At 39.2% G+C, this 22,067-nt stretch overlaps 1 long non-coding RNA gene across 1 annotated transcript; it reads left to right on the top strand.

The window, feature by feature from the left end:
- Positions 1-7,127: 7,127 nt before the first annotated feature.
- LOC309621903 lies at positions 7,128-13,581 on the top strand. Its single transcript, XR_014240326.1, has 2 exons — positions 7,128-8,711; positions 13,139-13,581. It is a non-coding gene; the product is annotated as an uncharacterized lncRNA (long non-coding RNA).
- The last annotated feature ends 8,486 nt before the right edge of the window (positions 13,582-22,067 follow it).

Consider the following 22,067-nt stretch of genomic DNA (forward strand, 5'->3'; position numbering starts at 1 on the left):
TGTAGGAATTTTTACAGACAGGTAAACCCAAATTACAAAAACCTATCAGCTCACACCAGTCAGAATGGTCATCAACAAAAATGCTGCAAACAAGAAATGCTGACGTGATTGTGGAGAAATGCGTACCCTCGATTCTAAGGGGGACGTGGTAAGAGCCACGAATGAAAGCACAATTGAGGTGCCTTGAAAAGGGAAACGTTGAGCTACCATACCAGTCAATCAATCATACCCACTGCTGGGTCTATCACCTGAGAAAAGGAAAATCAAAAATCACAGGCTGGCAATCCTGCACTCCAGCAATATTTACCATAGGCAACACTTGGAAGCAACGAAAATGTCCATCAACAGAGGAATGCAGCAAGAAGAAGTGGTCCATGTACACAATGGAATATTAGCCATGGAAAACATTGAAGCACTGCTCTTTGAGGCACCATAGATGAGCCTGGAGATAATCACAAAACATGAAGTAGGTCGGAAAGCAAAAGACCTTTAGCCTATATTATCACTTCTGGCATTATCTAAGAACTGACACAGATGAACATATTTTCAAAGAGAAAGACACTCACAGGTTTAGAAAACAAACTATGCTCATCTAAAAGGAAAGGAGGGCTGGAAATTGAGAAATGAAGATTAGTGTTACTATACATATACAAATACATATTATATACATGTATCAAAAAGACCGAACATATAGCAAGGGAGGTCGACGGAACACTGTAATATTTTACATGGGAAGAGGATCTGTACATTAATAGACATACATAATGTACAAATGAACCAGATTGTGTACACCTAGGACAAACAATATTCTAAACTTTACCCAGATTAAAAAACTTTTCAAAACCAAGAAGAAGTAATGAGACATAAACTTATGGGGATTTCTCCTGGCCAATTCCATTCTAATTTACAACCTAGGACAATGACTTCCAGAAAGGCTCTGCTGCCCTAGTACCCAGATTGGGGAATGGAGAAGTGCTACATCCTTGTGGACGTTTCCCACAACAGCAGCTTTGAACCCACTGCAAAAGGTCACTAAATTTTCACCAACTTGCAGTTTTGTAAATGGCACCTGCCCTCCAGAAAATTTCTGGGGTCCAAAATAGACAAAAAAATTCAGAAGAGGGCAACCTTCGAAGAAGACAATTTCAAGAGCTGTATCGTACTCACGGTTTTTTCTTTTAAGAGAAAAGAAAAAGGCGTAGGAATATGATGAATTTTAAAAATTTTAATGACATGCATACCCATATTACAAAAACCGATTAGCTCACAGCAGTCAGAATGGCCATTAGGAAAAATGCTGCAAAAAATAAATGGTGAAGGGAGTGTGGAGAAATGCGTACCCTCGGTTGTAAGGGGGGGCATGTAAAAAATATTGAACTACCAGTCAATCAATCACAACCACTGCTTGGCCTATCACCTGAAAAAATGAGAATCAAAAAGTCACAGGCTGGCAAACTTGTACGCCAGCAAGATTTACCTTAGCCAGCACTCGGAAGCAATGAAAATGTCCATCAACCGAGGAATGCACCAAGAAGAAGTGGTCCACGTACACAATGGAATATTACTCTAATAATAAATATAAATTACATTTAAAAACAAACAAAAGCAAGGAGACATCAACATTTGTGGGTTTATCCGGGCACATTGCACTCTAATTTTTAAATGAAAAACACCACTGGCCGGTAGGTCTGTTTCCCTAGTACCAGCAAGGGGAACGTAGAAAGGCTGCTGTTCTCTGGCCGTTACCTGCAAAAGCAGGTTTAAAGCCTGAGCTAATGGTCACTTCATATGAACAAATACTGCAGGGCTGTAAATGAAACCTGCCCTCAAAGTGTCTTGAGGGAGATAATGGCCAAAATATTTCAAAAGGTGACACATACTTTAAGAAAACACTTTGAAGAAATAAGCTCTAATCACAGCTGGAAAAGTAAAAAGGACATGTCTTAAAGCTCAATTTCAACGCAGTATGAGACACATGCAAATTCAACCACAAAGAGGTATCAGCTCACACCACTCAGAATAACCATCAGCAAAAACTACAAAGAATAAATTCTGAGGGTGCTGGGAAGAAATGCATACCCTCCACTTTAAGTGGGACGTAACCTGGAAAGAGCCACTAAGGAGAACAGAATAGAGGTGCCTTTCAAAGGTAAACATTGAGCTACCGTATGATCCAGCAGAACTATTCCTGGATCTATAAACTAAGAAGACAGAATTGGAAGGACACAGGCACGCAAATCTGCATTGCATAGTATTACAATAGCCAAGATATGGAAGTAACCAAAAAGTCCACCGACAGATGGGTGGACAAAGAAGAACTGCTACCTGTACAGATGGAATAGGAGCTAGTGACAAAAATGAAACAATGCCATCTCCAGCACCATAGATGAGTCTAGAAGTAATCACGCAACTTGGAGTAAGTGAGAAAGCGAAAAACACATATCCTATCATATCACATATAGGTGTTCCCTAAAAACTGATACAAACAAAAATATTTCCATAGAGAAACACTTTCATAGATTCATTAAAAAACTTATGGTTCACCAAATGGAAAGGTGTGAGGATTGGATGCATTACCATATTGAGGTTAACAGAGAGATACACACACTTGTGAAATATATAATCACCAAAGACCTACGCAATACCAAGAGAAGACTACTCAACATTGTGTCATAACCTACATGGGAAAAGGATCCGAAGAAGAATAGATATATGCATATGTGTGAAAGAACCACATCTTGCACACGTAGAACAAACAAAACATTGTAATCAAGTTTGCTGTGATAAAAAATAAAAATTAAGTTAAAAATACCAACAAAAAGTAATGAGACATAAACTGAAAGGGCTTTTTCCTCGCACATTCCATTCTAATTTACAACCTAGAACACCACTTCCAGTAAGGCTCTGTTGCCCTAGTAACCAGATTTGGTAAAGGAGAAATGCTGCCGCCTTGTGGCCGATTCACGCAAGAGCAACTTTTAACCCACAGCTAATGGTCACTTACCATTCACAAGGACTCAGGGCTGTAAAGGACACCTGCCCTCAAAATTGTGCTGAGGTAGGGAATGGATAAAAAAGTTCAAAACAGGCAACATGTTCACGAAGATAGTATGAAGAGGTAAGTTTTACTCACTCTCTTTTTAAAGAAAGGAAAATGGATAAAAGCTCAGCCTCAGGAAGTATTAGACTCATGCAATCTAATCTACAAAAAGTTTTCAACTCACACCAGTCGACTGACCATTGGCAAAAAGTCTACAAACAATAAATGCTGAAGAGGATTTAGAGAACTGTGTCCCCTCTAGCTGCTGGTGAGATGTAAAAGGGTTAAACGCTAATAATGAGAACAGAAAGGAGCTGCGTTGAAAAGGAAAAATTGAGGTACCATTCAATCCAGCAGGCGCACCAATGGGCCTCTCACCTGAGAAGACCAGAATGAAGAAGACCCGGGCTGCAAAAGCTGCACTGCAGCCTTATTCACAGTAGACAAGACAGTGAAGCAACCAAAATGTCCATCAACAGATGAAAGGATAAAGAAGAAGTGGTCCATGTACACAATGAATACTAGCCACGGAAAACAATGAAACACTGCTCTTTGAGGCACCATAGATGATCTTGGAGATAATCACAGAACATGAGCTAAGTCGGAAAGCAAAAGTCCTATATCCTATGATATCACTTATAGGCGTTATCTAATAACTGACACCAATGAACATATTTCCACAGAGAAAGTCAGTCACACACTTATTTAAAAAAACTATGCTTATCTAAAAGGAAAGGTGGGGGGAATGGATAAATGAAGATTAGCGTTACCATATGTATACAAATACATATTATATACATATATCAAAAAGACCGACCATATAGCAAGGAAGGTTTACGGAACACTCTGTAATAATTCACACGGGAAGAGGATCTCTACATAAATAGGTATATAGAATATGTAGATGAACCAGAGTGTGTACACCTTGGACAAGCAACATTCTAACCATTACCCCAATTGAAAAAATTAAAACAACGAACTAGGAGTAATGAGACATAAGCTTATGGGGGGTTTTCCTGGCACATTCCATCCAAATTGAAAACCTAGGCAAACAACTTCCAGAACGGCTCTGCTGCCCTAGTACCCAGATTTGGGAATGGAGAAATGCTGCATCCTTGTGGCCGTTTCCCACAACAGCAGCTTTGAACCCACTGCAAAAGGTCACTAATTATTCACCAATTGCAGGTCTGTAAATGACACCGGCCCTCCAAAAAATACTGAGGTCGAAAATCGAACAAAAACTTCTAGAGTGCAACGTTCCAAAAAGAAAATTTGAAGAGGTATATTATACTCACACTTTTTTTCTTTTTTCTTTTAACAGAAAAGCAAAAGGCGTGGAAAAATGATGAATTGTAGGAATTTTTACAGACATGTAAACCCAAATTACAGAAACCTATCAGCTCACACCAGTCAGAATGGCCATCAACAAAAATGCTGCAAACAAGAAATGCTGACGTGATTGTGGAGAAATGCGTACCCTCGATTCGAAGGGGGACGTGGTAAGAGCCACGAATGAAAGCACAATTGAGGTGCCTTGAAAAGGGAAACGTTGAGCTACCATACCAGTCAATCAATCATACCCACTGCTGGGTCTATCACCTGAGAAAAGGAAAATCAAAAATCACAGGCTGGCAATCCTGCACTCCAGCAATATTTACCATAGGCAACACTTGGAAGCAACGAAAATGTCCATCAACAGAGGAATGCAGCAAGAAGAAGTGGTCCATGTACACAATGGAATATTAGCCATGGAAAACATTGAAGCACTGCTCTTTGAGGCACCATAGATGAGCCTGGAGATAATCACAAAACATGAAGTAGGTCGGAAAGCAAAAGACCTTTAGCCTATATTATCACTTCTGGCGTTATCTAAGAACTGACACAGATGAACATATTTTCAAAGAGAAAGACACTCACAGGTTTAGAAAACAAACTATGCTCATCTAAAAGGAAAGGAGGGTTGGAAATTGAGAAATGAAGATTAGTGTTACTATACATATACAAATACATATTATATACATGTATCAAAAAGACCGAACATATAGCAAGGGAGGTCGACGGAACACTGTAATATTTTACATGGGAAGAGGATCTGTACATTAATAGACATACATAATGTACAAATGAACCAGATTGTGTACACCTAGGACAAACAATATTCTAAACTTTACCCAGATTAAAAAACTTTTCAAAACCAAGAAGAAGTAATGAGACATAAACTTATGGGGATTTCTCCTGGCAAATTCCATTCTAATTTACAACCTAGGACAATGACTTCCAGAAAGGCTCTGCTGCCCTAGTACCCAGATTGGGGAATGGAGAAGTGCTACATCCTTGTGGACGTTTCCCACAACAGCAGCTTTGAACCCACTGCAAAAGGTCACTAAATTTTCACCAACTTGCAGTTTTGTAAATGGCACCTGCCCTCCAGAAAATTTCTGGGGTCCAAAATAGACAAAAAATTTCAGAAGAGGGCAACCTTCGAAGAAGACAATTTCAAGAGCTGTATCGTACTCACGGTTTTTTCTTTTAAGAGAAAAGAAAAAGGCGTAGGAATATGATGAATTTTAAAAATTTTAATGACATGCATACCCATAATACAAAAACCGATTAGCTCACAGCAGTCAGAATGGCCATTAGGAAAAATGCTGCAAAACATAAATGGTGAAGGGAGTGTGGAGAAATGCGTACCCTCGGTTGTAAGGGGGGGCATGTAAAAAATATTGAACTACCAGTCAATCAATCACAACCACTGCTTGGCCTATCACCTGAAAAAATGAGAATCAAAAAGTCACAGGCTGGCAAACTTGTACGCCAGCAAGATTTACCTTAGCCAGCACTCGGAAGCAATGAAAATGTCCATCAACCGAGGAATGCACCAAGAAGAAGTGGTCCACGTACACAATGGAATATTACTCTAATAATAAATATAAATTAAATTTTAAAACAAACAAAAGCAAGGAGACATCAACATTTGTGGGTTTATCCGGGCACATTGCACTCTAATTTTTAAATGAAAAAGACCACTGGCCGGTAGGTCTGTTTCCCTAGTACCAGCAAGGGGAACGTAGAAAGGCTGCTGTTCTCTGGCCGTTACCTGCAAAAGCAGGTTTAAAGCCTGAGCTAATGGTCACTTCATATGAACAAATACTGCAGGGCTGTAAATGAAACCTGCCCTCAAAGTGTCTTGAGGGAGATAATGGCCAAAATATTTCAAAAGGTGACACATACTTTAAGAAAACACTTTGAAGAAATAAGCTCTAATCACAGCTGGAAAAATAAAAAGGACATGTCTTAAAGCTCAATTTCAACGCAGTATGAGACACATGCAAATTCAACCACAAAGAGGTATCAGCTCACACCACTCAGAATAACCATCAGCAAAAAGTACAAAGAATAAATTCTGAGGGTGCTGGGAAGAAATGCATACCCTCCACTTAAAGTGGGACGTAACCTGGAAAGAGCCACTAAGGAGAACAGAATAGAGGTGCCTTTCAAAGGTAAACATTGAGCTACCGTATGATCCAGCAGAACTATTCCTGGATCTATAAACTAAGAAGACAGAATTGGAAGGACACAGGCACGCAAATCTGCATTGCATAGTATTACAATAGCCAAGATATGGAAGTAACCAAAAAGTCCACCGACAGATGGGTGGACAAAGAAGAACTGCTACCTGTACAGATGGAATAGGAGCTAGTGAAAAAAATGAAACAATGCCATCTCCAGCACCATAGATGAGTCTAGAAGTAATCACGCAACTTGGAGTAAGTGAGAAAGCGAAAAACACATATCCTATCATATCACATATAGGTGTTCCCTAAAAACTGATACAAACAAAAATATTTCCATAGAGAAACACTTTCATAGATTCATTAAAAAACTTATGGTTCACCAAATGGAAAGGTGTGAGGATTGGATGCATTACCATATGGAGGTTAACAGAGAGATACACACACTTGTGAAATATATAATGACCAAAGACCTACTCAATACCTAGAGAAGACTACTCAACATTGTGTCATAACCTACATGGGAAAAGGATCTGAAGAAGAATAGATATATGCATATGTGTGAAAGAACCACATCTTGCACACCCAGAACAAACAAAACATTGTAATCAAGTTTGCTGTGATAAAAAATAAAAATTAAGTTAAAAATACCAATAAGAAGTAATGAGACATAAACTTAAAGGGCTTTTTCCTCGCACATTCCATTCTAATTTACAACCTAGAACACCACTTCCAGTAAGGCTCTGTTCCCCTAGTAACCAGATTTGGTAAAGGAGAAATGCTGCCGCCTTGTGGCCGATTCCCGCAAGAGCAGCTTTTAACCCACAGCTAATGGTCACTTACCATTCACAAGGACTCAGGGCTGTAAAGGACACCTGCCCTCAAAATTGTGCTGAGGTAGGGAATGGATAAAATAATTCAAAACAGGCAAAAATTTCAAGAAGATAGTATGAAGAGGTAAGTGTTACTCACTCTCTTTTTAAAGAAAGGAAAATGGATAAAAGCTTAGCCTCAGGAAGTATTAGACTCATGCAATCTAATCTACAAAAAGTTTTCAACTCACACCAGTCGACTGACCATTGGCAAAAAGTCTACAAACAATAAATGCTGAAGAGGTTTTAGAGAACTGTGTACCCTCTAGCTGCTGGTGAGATGTAAAAGGGTTAAACACTAATAATGAGAACAGAAAGGAGCTGCGTTGAAAAGGAAAAACTGAGGTACCATTCAATCCAGCAGGCGCACCAATGGGCCTCTCACCTGAGAAGACCAGAATGAAGAAGACCCGGGCTGCAAAAGCTGCACTGCAGCCTTATTCACAGTAGACAAGACAGTGAAGCAACCAAAATGTCCATCAACAGATGAAAGGATAAAGAAGAAGTGGTCCATGTACACAATGAATACTAGCCATGGAAAACAATGAAACACTGCTCTTTGAGGCACCATAGATGATCTTGGAGATAATCACAGAACATGAGCTAAGTCGGAAAGCAAAAGTCCTATATCCTATGATATCACTTATAGGCGTTATCTAATAACTGACAGAAATGAATATATTTCCACAGAGAAAGTCAATCACACATTTATTAAAAAAAACTATGCGTATCTAAAAGGACAGGTGGGGGGAATGGATAAATGAAGATTAGCGTTACCATATGTATACAAATATATATTATATACCTTTATCAAAAAGACCGACCATATAGCAAGGAAGGTTTACAGAACACTCTGTAATAATTCACACGGGAAGAGGATCTCTACATAAATAGCTATATACAATATGTAGATGAACCAGAGTGTGTACACCTTGGACAAGCAACATTCTAACCATTACCCCAATTGAAAAAATTAAAACAACGAACTAGGAGTAATGAGACATAAACTTATGGGGGGTTTTCCTGGCACATTCCATCCAAATTGAAAACCTAGGCAAACAACTTCCAGAACGGCTCTGCTGCCCTAGTACCCAGATTTGGGAATGGAGAAATGCTGCATCCTTGTGGCCGTTTCCCACAACAGCAGCTTTGAACCCACTGCAAAAGGTCACTAATTATTCACCAATTGCAGGTCTGTAAATGACACCGGCCCTCCAAAAAATACTGAGGTCGAAAATCGAACAAAAAATTCTAGAGTGCAACTTTCCAAAAAGAAACTTTGAAGAGGTATATTATACTCACAGTTTTTTTCTTTGATCTTTAAACAGAAAAGCAAAAGGCGTGGAAAAATGATGAATTGTAGGAATTTTTACAGACATGTAAACCCAAATTACAAAAACCTATCAGCTCACACCAGTCAGAATGGCCATCAACAAAAATGCTGCAAACAAGAAATGCTGACGTGATTGTGGAGAAATGCATACCCTCGATGCTAAGGGGGACGTGGTAAGAGCCACTAATGAAAGCACAATTGAGGTGCCTTGAAAAGGGAAACGTTGAGCTACCATACCAGTCAATCAATCATACCCACTGCTGGGTCTATCACCTGAGAAAAGGAAAATCAAAAATCACAGGCTGGCAATCCTGCACTCCAGCAATATTTACCATAGGCAACACTTGGAAGCAACGAAAATGTCCATCAACAGAGGAATGCACCAAGAAGAAGTGGTCCATGTACACAATGGAATATTAGCCATGGAAAACATTGAAGCACTGCTCTTTGAGGCACCATAGATGAGCCTGGAGATATTCACAAAACATGAAGTAGGTCGGAAAGCAAAAGACCTATAGCCTATGTTATCAATTATGGCATTATCTAATAGCTGACACAGATGAACATATTTCCAAAGAGAAAGACACTCACAGGCTTAGAAAACAAACTATGCTCATCTGAAAGGAAAGGAGGGGGGAAATTGAGAAATGAAGATTAGTGTTACTATACATATAAAATACATATTATATACATGCATCAAAAAGACCGAACATATAGCAAGGGAGGTCGACGGAACACTGTAATATTTTACATGGGAAGAGGATCTGTACATTAATAGACATACATAATGTAAAATGAACCAGATTGTGTACACCTAGGACAAACAATATTCTAAACTTTACCCAGATTAAAAAACTTTTCAAAACCAAGAAGAAATAATGAGACATAAACTTATGGGGATTTCTCCTGGCCAATTCCATTCTAATTTACAACCTAGGACAATGACTTCCAGAAAGGCTCTGCTGCCCTAGTACCCAGATTGGGGAATGGAGAAATGCTACCTCCTTGTGGACGTTTCCCACAACAGCAGCTTTGAACCCACTGCAAAAGGTCACTAAATTTTCACCAACTTGCAGTTCTGTAAATGACACCTGCCCACCAGAAAATTTCTGGGGTCAAAAATCGACCAAAAAATTCAAAAGAGGGCAACCTTCGAAGAAGACAATTTCAAGAGCTATGTTGTACTCACGGTTTTTTCTTTTAAGAGAAAAGAAAAAGGCGTAGGAATATGATGAATTTTAAAAAATTTAAGACATGCATACCCATATTACAAAAACCTATCAGCTCACAGCAGTCAGAATGGCCATTAGGAATAATGCTGCAAAAAATAAACGGTGAAGGGAGTGTGGAGAAATGCGTACCCTCGGTGGTAAGGGGGGGCATGTAAAGAGCCACTAATGAAAACACACTGCAGGTGCTTTGAAAAGGGAAACATTGAGCTACCAGTCAATCAATCACAACCACTGCTTGGCCCATCACCTGAGAAAATGAGAATCAAAAAGGCACAGGCTGGCAAACCTATACGCCAGCAAGATTTACCTTAGCCAGCACTTGGAAGCAATGAAAATGTCCATCAACCGAGGAATGCAACAAGAAGAAGTGGTCCACGTACACAATGGAATATTACTCTAATAATAAATATAAATTACATTTAAAAACAAACAAAAGCAAGGAGACATCAACATTTGTGGGTTTATCCGGGCACATTGCACTCTAATTTATAAACGAAGAACACCACTGGCCGGTAGGTCTGTTTCCCTAGTACCAGCAAGGGGAACGTAGAAAGGCTGCTGCTCTCTGGCCGTTACCTGCAAAAGCAGGTTTAAAGCCTGAGCTAATGGTCACTTCATATGAACAAGTACTGCAAGGCTGTAAATGAAACCTGCCCTCAAAGTGTCTTGAGGGAGATAATGGCCAAAATATTTCAAATGGTGACACATACTTTAAGAAAACACTTTGAAGAAATAAGCTCTAATCACAGCTGGAAAAATAAAAAGGACATGTCTTAAAGCTCAATTTCAACGCAGTATGAGACACATGCAAATTCAACCACAAAGAGGTATCAGCTCACACCACTCAGAATAACCATCAGCAAAAACTACAAAGAATAAATCCTGAAGGTGCTGGGAAGAAATACATACCCTCCACTTTAAGTGGGACGTAACCTGGAAAGAGCCACTAAGGAGAACAGAATAGAGGTGCCTTTAAAAGGTAAACATTGAGCTACCGTATGATCCAGCAGAACTATTCCTGGATCTATAAACTAAGAAGACAGAATTGGAAGGACACAGGCACGCAAATCTGCATTGCATAGTATTACAATAGCCAAGATATGGAAGTAACCAAAAAGTCCACCGACAGATGGGTGGACAAAGAAGAACTGCTACCTGTACAGATGGAATAGGAGCTAGTGAAAAAAATGAAACAATGCCATCTCCAGCACCATAGATGAGTCTAGAAGTAATCACGCAACTTGGAGTAAGTGAGAAAGCGAAAAACACATATCCTATCATATCACATATAGGTGTTCCCTAAAAACTGATACAAACAAAAATATTTCCATAGAGAAACACTTTCATAGATTCATTAAAAAACTTATGGTTCACCAAATGGAAAGGTGTGAGGATTGGATACATTACCATATTGAGGTTAACAGAGAGATACAAACACTTGTGAAATATATAATCACCAAAGACCTACTCAATACCAAGAGAAGACTACTCAACATTGTGTCATAACCTACATGGGAAAAGGATCCGAAGAAGAATAGATATATGTATATGTGTGAAAGAACCACATCTTGCACACCTAGAACAAACAAAACATTGTAATCAAGTTTGCTGTGATAAAAAATAAAAATTAAGTTAAAAATACCAACAAAAATTAATGAGACATAAACTGAAAGGGCTTTTTCCTCGCACATTCCATTCTAATTTACAACCTAGAACACCACTTCCAGTAAGGCTCTGTTGCCCTAGTAACCAGATTTGGTAAAGGAGAAATGCTGCCGCCTTGTGGCCGCTTCCCGCAAAAGCAGCTTTTCACCCACAGCTAATGGTCACTTACCATTTACAAGGACTCAGGGCTGTAAAGGACACCTGCCCTCAAAATTGTGCTGAGGTAGGGAATGGATAAAATAATTCAAAACAGGCAACATGTTCACGAAGATAGTATGAAGAGGTGTTTTACTCACTCTCTTTTTAAAGAAAGGAAAATGGATAAAAGCTCAGCCTCAGGAAGTATTAGACTCATGCAATCTAATCTACAAAATGTTATCAACTCACACCAGTCGACTGACCATTGGCAAAAAGTCTACAAACAATACATGCTGAAGAGGGTTTAGAGAACTGTGTACCCTATAGCTGCTGGTGAGATGTAAAAGGGTTAAACGCTAATAATGAGAACAGAAAGGAGCTGCGTTGAAAAGGACAAATTGCGGTACCATTCAATCCAGCAGGCGCACCAATGGGCCTCTCACCTGAGAAGACCAGAATGAAGAAGACCTGGGCTGCAAAAGCTGCACTGCAGCCTTATTCACAATAGACAAGACAGTGAAGCAACCAAAATGTCCATCAACAGATGAAAGGATAAAGAAGAAGTGGTCCATGTACACAATGAATACTAGCCATGGAAAACAATGAAACACTGCTCTTTGAGGCACCATAGATGATCTTGGAGATAATCACAGAACATGAGCTAAGTCGGAAAGCAAACGTCCTATATCCTATGATATCACTTATAGGCGTTATCTAATAACTGACACAAATGAATATATTTCCACAGAGAAAGTCAATCACACACTTATTAAAAAAAAACTATGCGTATCTAAAAGGACAGGTGGGGGGAATGGATAAATGAAGATGAGCGTTACCATATGTATACAAATACATATTATATACATATATCAAAAAGACCGACCATATAGCAAGGAAGGTTTACGGAACACTCTGTAATAATTCACACGGGAAGAGGATCTCTACATAAATAGGTATATAGAATATGTAGATGAACCAGTGTGTGTACACCTTGGACAAGCAACATTCTAACCATTACCCCAATTGAAAAAATTAAAACAATGAACTAGGAGTAATGAGACATAAACTTATGGGGGGTTTTCCTGGCACATTCCATCCAAATTGAAAACCTAGGCAAACAACTTCCAGAACGGCTCTGCTGCCCTAGTACCCAGATTTGGGAATGGAGAAATGCTGCATGCTTGTGGCCGTTTCCCACAACAGCAGCTTTGAACCCACTGCAAAAGGTCACTAATTATTCACCAATTGCAGGTCTGTAAATGACACCGGCCCTCCAAAAAATACTGAGATCGAAAATCGAACAAAAAATTCTAGAGTGCAGCTTTCCAAAAAGAAAATTTGAAGAGGTATATTATACTCACACTTTTTTTCCTTTTTCTTTTAACAGAAAAGCAAAAGGCGTGGAAAAATGATGAATTGTAGGAATTTTTACAGACATGTAAACCCAGATTACAAAAGCCTATCAGCTCTCACCAGTCAGAATGGCCATCAACAAAAATGCTGCAAACAATAAATGCTGACGTGATTGTGGAGAAATGCGTACCCTCGATGCTAAGGGGGACGTGGTAAGAGCCACTAATGAAAGCACAATTGAGGTGCCTTGAAAAGGTAAACGTTGAGCTACCATACCAGTCAATCAATCATACCCACTGCTGGGTCTATCACCTGAGAAAAGGAAAATCAAAAATCACAGGCTGGCAATCCTGCACTCCAGCAATATTTACCATAGGCAACACTTGGAAGCAACGAAAATGTCCATCAACAGAGGAATGCACCAAGAAGAAGTGGTCCATGTACACAATGGAATATTAGCCATGGAAAACATTGAAGCACTGCTCTTTGAGGCACCATAGATGAGCCTGGAGATATTCACAAAACATGAAGTAGGTCGGAAAGCAAAAGACCTTTAGCCTATATTATCACTTATGGCATTATCTAATAACTGACACAGATGAACATATTTCCAAAGAGAAAGACACTCACAGGCTTAGAAAACAAACTATGCTCATCTGAAAGGAAAGGAGGGGGGAAATTGAGAAATGAAGATTAGTGTTACTATACATATACAAATACATATTATATACATGTATCAAAAAGACCGAACATATAGCAAGGGAGGTCGACGGAACACTGTAATATTTTACATGGGAAGAGGATCTGTACATTAATAGACATACATAATGTACAAATGAACCAGATTGTGTACACCTAGGACAAACAATATTCTAAACTTTACCCAGATTAAAAAACTTTTAAAAACCAAGAAGAAGTAATGAGACATAAACTTATGGGGATTTCTCCTGGCAAATTCCATTCTAATTTACAACCTAGGACAATAACTTCCAGAAAGGCTCTGCTGCCCTAGTACCCAGATTGGGGAATGGAGAAATGCTACCTCCTTGTGGCCGTTTCCCACAACAGCAGCTTTGAATCCACTGCAAAAGGTCACTAAATTTTCAACAACTTGCAGTTCTGTAAATGACACCTGCCCCCCAGAAAATTTCTGGGGTCAAAAATCCACCAAAAAATACAAAAGAGGGCAACCTTCGAAGAAGACAATTTCAAGAGCTATATTGAACTCACGGTTTTTTCTTTTAAGGGAAAAGAAAAAGGCGTAGGAATATGTTGAATTTTAAAAAAATTTAAGACATGCATACCCATATTACAAAAACCTATCAGCTCACAGCAGTCAGAATGGCCATTAGGAAAAATGCTGCAAAAAATAAACGGTGAAGGGAGTGTGGAGAAATGCGTACCCTCGGTTGTAAGGTGGGGCATGTAAAGAGCCACTAATGAAAACACAGTGTAGGTGCTTTGAAAAGGGAAACATTGAGCTACCAGTCAATCAATCACAACCACTGCTTGGCCTATCACCTGAGAAAATGAGAATCAAAAAGTCACAGGCTGGCAAACCTGTACGCCAGCAAGATTTACCTTAGCCAGCACTTGGAAGCAATGAAAATGTCCATCAACCGAGGAATGCACCAAGAAGAAGTGGTCCACGTACACAATGGAATATTACTCTAATAATAAATATAAAATAAATTTAAAAACAAACAAAAGCAAGGAGACATCAACATTTGTGGGTTTATCCGGGCACATTGCACTCTAATTTATAACCGAAGAACACCACTGGCCGGTAGGTCTGTTTCCCTAGTACCAGCAAGGGGAACGTAGAAAGGCTGCCGCTCTCTGGCCGTTACCTGCAAAAGCAGGTTTAAAGCCTGAGCTAATGGTCACTTCATATGAACAAGTACTGCAAGGCTGTAAATGAAACCTGCCCTCAAAGTGTCTTGAGGGAGATAATGGCCAAAATATTTCAAATGGTGACACATACTTTAAGAAAACACTTTGAGGAAATAAGCTCTAATCACAGCTGGAAAATTAAAAAGGACATGTCTTAAAGCTCAATTTCAACGCAGTATGAGACACATGCAAATTCAACCACAAAGAGGTATCAGCTCACACCACTCAGAATAACCATCAGCAAAATCTACAAAGAATAAATCCTGAAGGTGCTGGGAAGAAATACATACCCTCCACTTTAAGTGGGACGTAACCTGGAAAGAGCCACTAAGGAGAACAGAATAGAGGTGCCTTTAAAAGGTAAACATTGAGCTACCATATGCTCCAGCAGACCTATTCCTGGACCTATAAACTAACAGGACAGAATTGGAAGGACACAGCCACGCAAATCTGCAGTGCATAGTATTACACTAGCCAAGATATGGAAGTAACCAAAAAGTCCACCGACAGATGGGTGGACAAAGAAGAACTGCTACCTGTACAGATGGAATATGAGCTAGTGAAAAAAATGAAATAATGCCAATTCCAGCACCATAGATGAGTCTAGAAGTAATCACGCAACTTGGAGTAAGTGAGAAAGCGAAAGACACATATCCTATCATATCACATATAGGTGTTACCTAAAAAAAGATACAAAGAAAAATATTTCCACAGAGAAACACTTTCATAGATTCATTTAAAAAACTTATGGTTCACCAAATGCAAAGGTGTGAGGATTGGATACATTACCATATTGAGGTTAACAGAGAGATACAAACACATGTGAAATATATAATCACCAAAGACCTACGCAATACCAAGAGAAGACTACTCAACATTGTTTCATAACCTACATGGGAAAAGGATCCGAAGAAGAAGAGATATATGAATATGTGTGAAAGAACCACATCTTGCACACCCAGAACAAACAAAACATTGTAATCAAGTTTGCTGTGATAAAAAATAAAAATTAAGTTAAAAATACCAACAAGACGTAATGAGACATAAACTTAAAGGGCTTTTTCCTCGCACATTCCATTGTAATTTACAACTTAGAACACCACTTCCAGTAAGGCTCTGTTGCCCTAGTAACCAGATTTGGTAAAGGAGAAATGCTGCCGCCTTGTGGCCGATTCCCGCAAGAGCAGCTTTTAACCCACAGCTAATGGTCACTTACCATTCACAAGGACTCAGGGCTGTAAAGGACACCTGCCCTCAAAATTGTGCTGAGGTAGGGAATGGATAAAAAAGTTCAAAACAGGCAACATGTTCACGAAGTTAGTATGAAGAGGTAAGTTTTACTCACTCTCTTTTTAAAGAAAGGAAAATGGATAAAAGCTCAGCCTCAGGAAGTATTAGACTCATGCAATCTAACCTACAAAAAGATTTCAACTCACAGCAGTCGACTGACCATTGGCAAAAAGTCTACAAACAATAAATGCTGAAGAGGATTTAGAGAACTGTGTCCCCTCTAGCTGCTGGTGAGATGTAAAAGGGTTAAACGCTAATAATGAGAACAGAAAGGAGCTGCGTTGAAAAGGAAAAATTGAGGTACCATTCAATCCAGCAGGCGCACCAATGGGCCTCTCACCTGAGAAGACCAGAATGAAGAAGACCCGGGCTGCAAAAGCTGCACTGCAGCCTTATTCACAATAGACAAGACAGTGAAGCAACCAAAATGTCCATCAACAGATGAAAGGATAAAGAAGAAGTGGTCCATGTACACAATGAATACTAGCCATGGAAAACAATGAAACACTGCTCTTTGAGGCACCATAGATGATCTTGGAGATAATCACAGAACATGAGCTAAGTCGGAAAGCAAAAGTCCTATATCCTATGATATCACTTATAGGCGTTATCTAATAACTGACACAAATGAACATATATCCACAGAGAAAGTCAATCACACACTTATTAAAAAAAAACTATGCTTATCTAAAAGGAAAGGTGGGGGGAATGGATAAATGAAGATGAGCGTTACCATATGTATACAAATACATATTATATACATATATCAAAAAGACCGACCATATAGCAAGGAAGGTTTACGGAACACTCTGTAATAATTCACACGGGAAGAGGATCTCTACATAAATAGGTATATAGAATATGTAGATGAACCAGAGTGTGTACACCTTGGACAAGCAACATTCTAACCATTACCCCAATTGAAAAAATTAAAACAACGAACTAGGAGTAATGAGACATAAACTTATGGGGGGTTTTCCTGGCACATTCCATCCAAATTGAAAACCTAGGCAAACAACTTCCAGAACGGCTCTGCTGCCCTAGTACCCAGATTTGGGAATGGAGAAATGCTGCATCCTTGTGGCCGTTTCCCACAACAGCAGCTTTGAACCCACTGCAAAAGGTCACTAATTATTCACCAATTGCAGGTCTGTAAATGACACCGGCCCTCCAAAAAATACTGAGGTCGAAAATCGAACAAAAAATTCTAGAGTGCAACTTTCCAAAAAGAAAATTTGAAGTGGTACATTATACTCACACTTTTTTTTTCTTTTTTCTTTTAACAGAAAAGCAAAAGGCGTGGAAAAATGATGAATTGTAGGAATTTTTACAGACATGTAAACCCAAATTACAAAAACCTATCAGCTCACACCAGTCAGAATGGCCATCAACAAAAATGCTGCAAACAAGAAATGCTGACGTGATTGTGGAGAAATGCATACCCTCGATGCTAAGGGGGACGTGGTAAGAGCCACTAATGAAAGCACAATTGAGGTGCCTTGAAAAGGTAAACGTTGAGCTACCATACCAGTCAATCAATCATACCCACTGCTGGGTCTATCACCTGAGAAAAGGAAACTCAAAAATCACAGGCTGGCAATCCTGCACTCCAGCAATATTTACCATAGGCAACACTTGGAAGCAACGAAAACGTCCATCAACAGAGGAATGCACCAAGAAGAAGTGGTCCATGTACACAATGGAATATTAGCCATGGAAAACATTGAAGCACTGCTCTTTGAGGCACCATAGATGAGCCTGGAGATATTCACAAAACATGAAGTAGGTCGGAAAGCAAAAGACCTATAGCCAATGTTATCAATTATGGCACTATCTAATAACTGACACAGATGACCATATTTCCAAAGAGAAAGACACTCACAGGCTTAGAAAACAAACTATGCTCATCTGAAAGGAAAGGAGGGGGGAAATTGAGAAATGAAGAAGTGTTACTATACATATACAAATACATATTATATACATGTATCAAAAGGACCGAACATGTAGCAAGGGAGGTCGACAGAACACTGTAATATTTTACATGGGAAGAGGATCTGTACATTAATAGACATACATAATGTACAAATGAACCAGATTGTGTACACCTAGGACAAACAATATTCTAAACTTTACCCAGATTAAAAAAACTTTTAAAAACCAAGAAGAAGTAATGAGAAATAAACTTATGGGGATTTCTCCTGGCAAATTCCATTCTAATTTACAACCTAGGACAATGACTTCCAGAAAGGCTCTGCTGCCCTAGAACCCAGATTGGGGAATGGAGAAATGCTACCTCCTTGTGGACGTTTCCCACAACAGCAGCTTTGAACCCACTGCAAAAGGTCACTAAATTTTCACCAACTTGCAGTTTTGTAAATGGCACCAGCCCTCCAGAAAATTTCTGGGGTCAAAAATAGACAAAAAAATTCAGAAGAGGGCAACCTTCGAAGAAGACAATTTCAAGAGCTATATCGTACTCACGGTTTTTTCTTTTAAGAGAAAAGAAAAAGGCATAGGAATATGATGAATTTTAAAAATTTTAATGACATGCATACCCATATTACAAAAACCGATCAGCTCACAGCAGTCAGAATGGCCATTAGGAAAAATGCTGCAAAAAATAAACGGTGAAGGGAGTGTGGAGAAATGCGTACGCTCGGTTGTAAGGGGGGGCATGTAAAGAGCCACTAATGAAAACACAGTGTAGGTGCTTTGAAAAGGGAAACATTGAGCTCCCAGTCAATCAATCACAACCACTGCTTGGACTATCACCTGAGAAAATGAGAATCAAAAAGTCACAGTCTGGCAAACCTGTATGCCAGCAAGATTTACCTTAGCCAGCACTTGGAAGCAATGAAAATGTCCATCAACCGAGGAATGCACCAAGAAGAAGTGGTCCACGTACACAATGGAATATTACTCTAATAATAAATATAAAATAAATTTAAAAACAAACAAAAGCAAGGAGACATCAACATTTGTGGGTTTATCCGGGCACATTGCACTCTAATTTATAACCGAAGAACACCACTGGCCGGTAGGTCTGTTTCCCTAGTACCAGCAAGGGGAACGTAGAAAGGCTGCCGCTCTCTGGCCGTTACCTGCAAAAGCAGGTTTAAAGCCTGAGCTAATGGTCACTTCATATGAACAAGTACTGCAAGGCTGTAAATGAAACCTGCCCTCAAAGTGTCTTGAGGGAGATAATGGCCAAAATATTTCAAATGGTGACACATACTTTAAGAAAACACTTTGAAGAAATAAGCTCTAATCACAGCTGGAAAAATAAAAAGGACATGTCTTAAAGCTCAATGTCAATGCAGTATGAGACACATGCAAATTCAAGCACAAAGAGGTATCAGCTCACACCACTCAGAATAACCATCAGCAAAAACTGCAAAGAATAAATCCTGAAGGTGCTGGGAAGAAATACATACCCTCCACTTTAAGTGGGACGTAACCTGGAAAGAGCCACTAAGGAGAACAGAATAGAGGTGCCTTTAAAAGGTAAACATTGAGCTACCATATGCTCCAGCAGACCTATTCCTGGACCTATAAACTAACAGGACAGAATTGGAAGGACACAGCCACGCAAATCTGCAGTGCATAGTATTACACTAGCCAAGATATGGAAGTAACCAAAAAGTCCACCGACAGATAGGTGGACAAAGAAGAACTGCTACCTGTACAGATGGAATATGAGCTAATGAAAAAAATGAAATAATGCCATTTCCAGCACCATAGATGAGTCTAGAAGTAATCACGCAACTTGGAGTAAGTGAGAAAGCGAAAGACACATATCCTATCATATCACATATAGGTGTTACCTAAAAAAAGATACAAAGAAAAATATTTCCACAGAGAAACACTTTCATAGATTCATTTAAAAAACTTATGGTTCACCAAATGCAAAGGTGTGAGGATTGGATACATTACCATATTGAGGTTAACAGAGAGATACAAACACATGTGAAATATATAATCACCAAAGACCTACGCAATACCAAGAGAAGACTACTCAACATTGTTTCATAACCTACATGGGAAAAGGATCCGAAGAAGAAGAGATATATGAATATGTGTGAAAGAACCACATCTTGCACACCCAGAACAAACAAAACATTGTAATCAAGTTTGCTGTGATAAAAAATAAAAATTAAGTTAAAAATACCAACAAGACGTAATGAGACATAAACTTAAAGGGCTTTTTCCTCGCACATTCCATTGTAATTTACAACTTAGAACACCACTTCCAGTAAGGCTCTGTTGCCCTAGTAACCAGATTTGGTAAAGGAGAAATGCTGCCGCCTTGTGGCCGATTCCCGCAAGAGCAGCTTTTAACCCACAGCTAATGGTCACTTACCATTCACAAGGACTCAGGGCTGTAAAGGACACCTGCCCTCAAAATTGTGCTGAGGTAGGGAATGGATAAAAAAGTTCAAAACAGGCAACATGTTCACGAAGTTAGTATGAAGAGGTAAGTTTTACTCACTCTCTTTTTAAAGAAAGGAAAATGGATAAAAGCTCAGCCTCAGGAAGTATTAGACTCATGCAATCTAACCTACAAAAAGATTTCAACTCACAGCAGTCGACTGACCATTGGCAAAAAGTCTACAAACAATAAATGCTGAAGAGGATTTAGAGAACTGTGTCCCCTCTAGCTGCTGGTGAGATGTAAAAGGGTTAAACGCTAATAATGAGAACAGAAAGGAGCTGCGTTGAAAAGGAAAAATTGAGGTACCATTCAATCCAGCAGGCGCACCAATGGGCCTCTCACCTGAGAAGACCAGAATGAAGAAGACCCGGGCTGCAAAAGCTGCACTGCAGCCTTATTCACAATAGACAAGACAGTGAAGCAACCAAAATGTCCATCAACAGATGAAAGGATAAAGAAGAAGTGGTCCATGTACACAATGAATACTAGCCATGGAAAACAATGAAACACTGCTCTTTGAGGCACCATAGATGATCTTGGAGATAATCACAGAACATGAGCTAAGTCGGAAAGCAAAAGTCCTATATCCTATGATATCACTTATAGGCGTTATCTAATAACTGACACAAATGAACATATATCCACAGAGAAAGTCAATCACACACTTATTAAAAAAAAACTATGCTTATCTAAAAGGAAAGGTGGGGGGAATGGATAAATGAAGATGAGCGTTACCATATGTATACAAATACATATTATATACATATATCAAAAAGACCGACCATATAGCAAGGAAGGTTTACGGAACACTCTGTAATAATTCACACGGGAAGAGGATCTCTACATAAATAGGTATATAGAATATGTAGATGAACCAGAGTGTGTACACCTTGGACAAGCAACATTCTAACCATTACCCCAATTGAAAAAATTAAAACAACGAACTAGGAGTAATGAGACATAAACTTATGGGGGGTTTTCCTGGCACATTCCATCCAAATTGAAAACCTAGGCAAACAACTTCCAGAACGGCTCTGCTGCCCTAGTACCCAGATTTGGGAATGGAGAAATGCTGCATCCTTGTGGCCGTTTCCCACAACAGCAGCTTTGAACCCACTGCAAAAGGTCACTAATTATTCACCAATTGCAGGTCTGTAAATGACACCGGCCCTCCAAAAAATACTGAGGTCGAAAATCGAACAAAAAATTCTAGAGTGCAACTTTCCAAAAAGAAAATTTGAAGTGGTACATTATACTCACACTTTTTTTTCTTTTTTCTTTTAACAGAAAAGCAAAAGGCGTGGAAA

This window comes from Balaenoptera borealis (assembly GCF_965194805.1).
Source record: "Balaenoptera borealis genome assembly, contig: HAP1_SCAFFOLD_1152, whole genome shotgun sequence".
NCBI classification, from domain to species: Eukaryota; Metazoa; Chordata; class Mammalia; order Artiodactyla; family Balaenopteridae; genus Balaenoptera; species Balaenoptera borealis.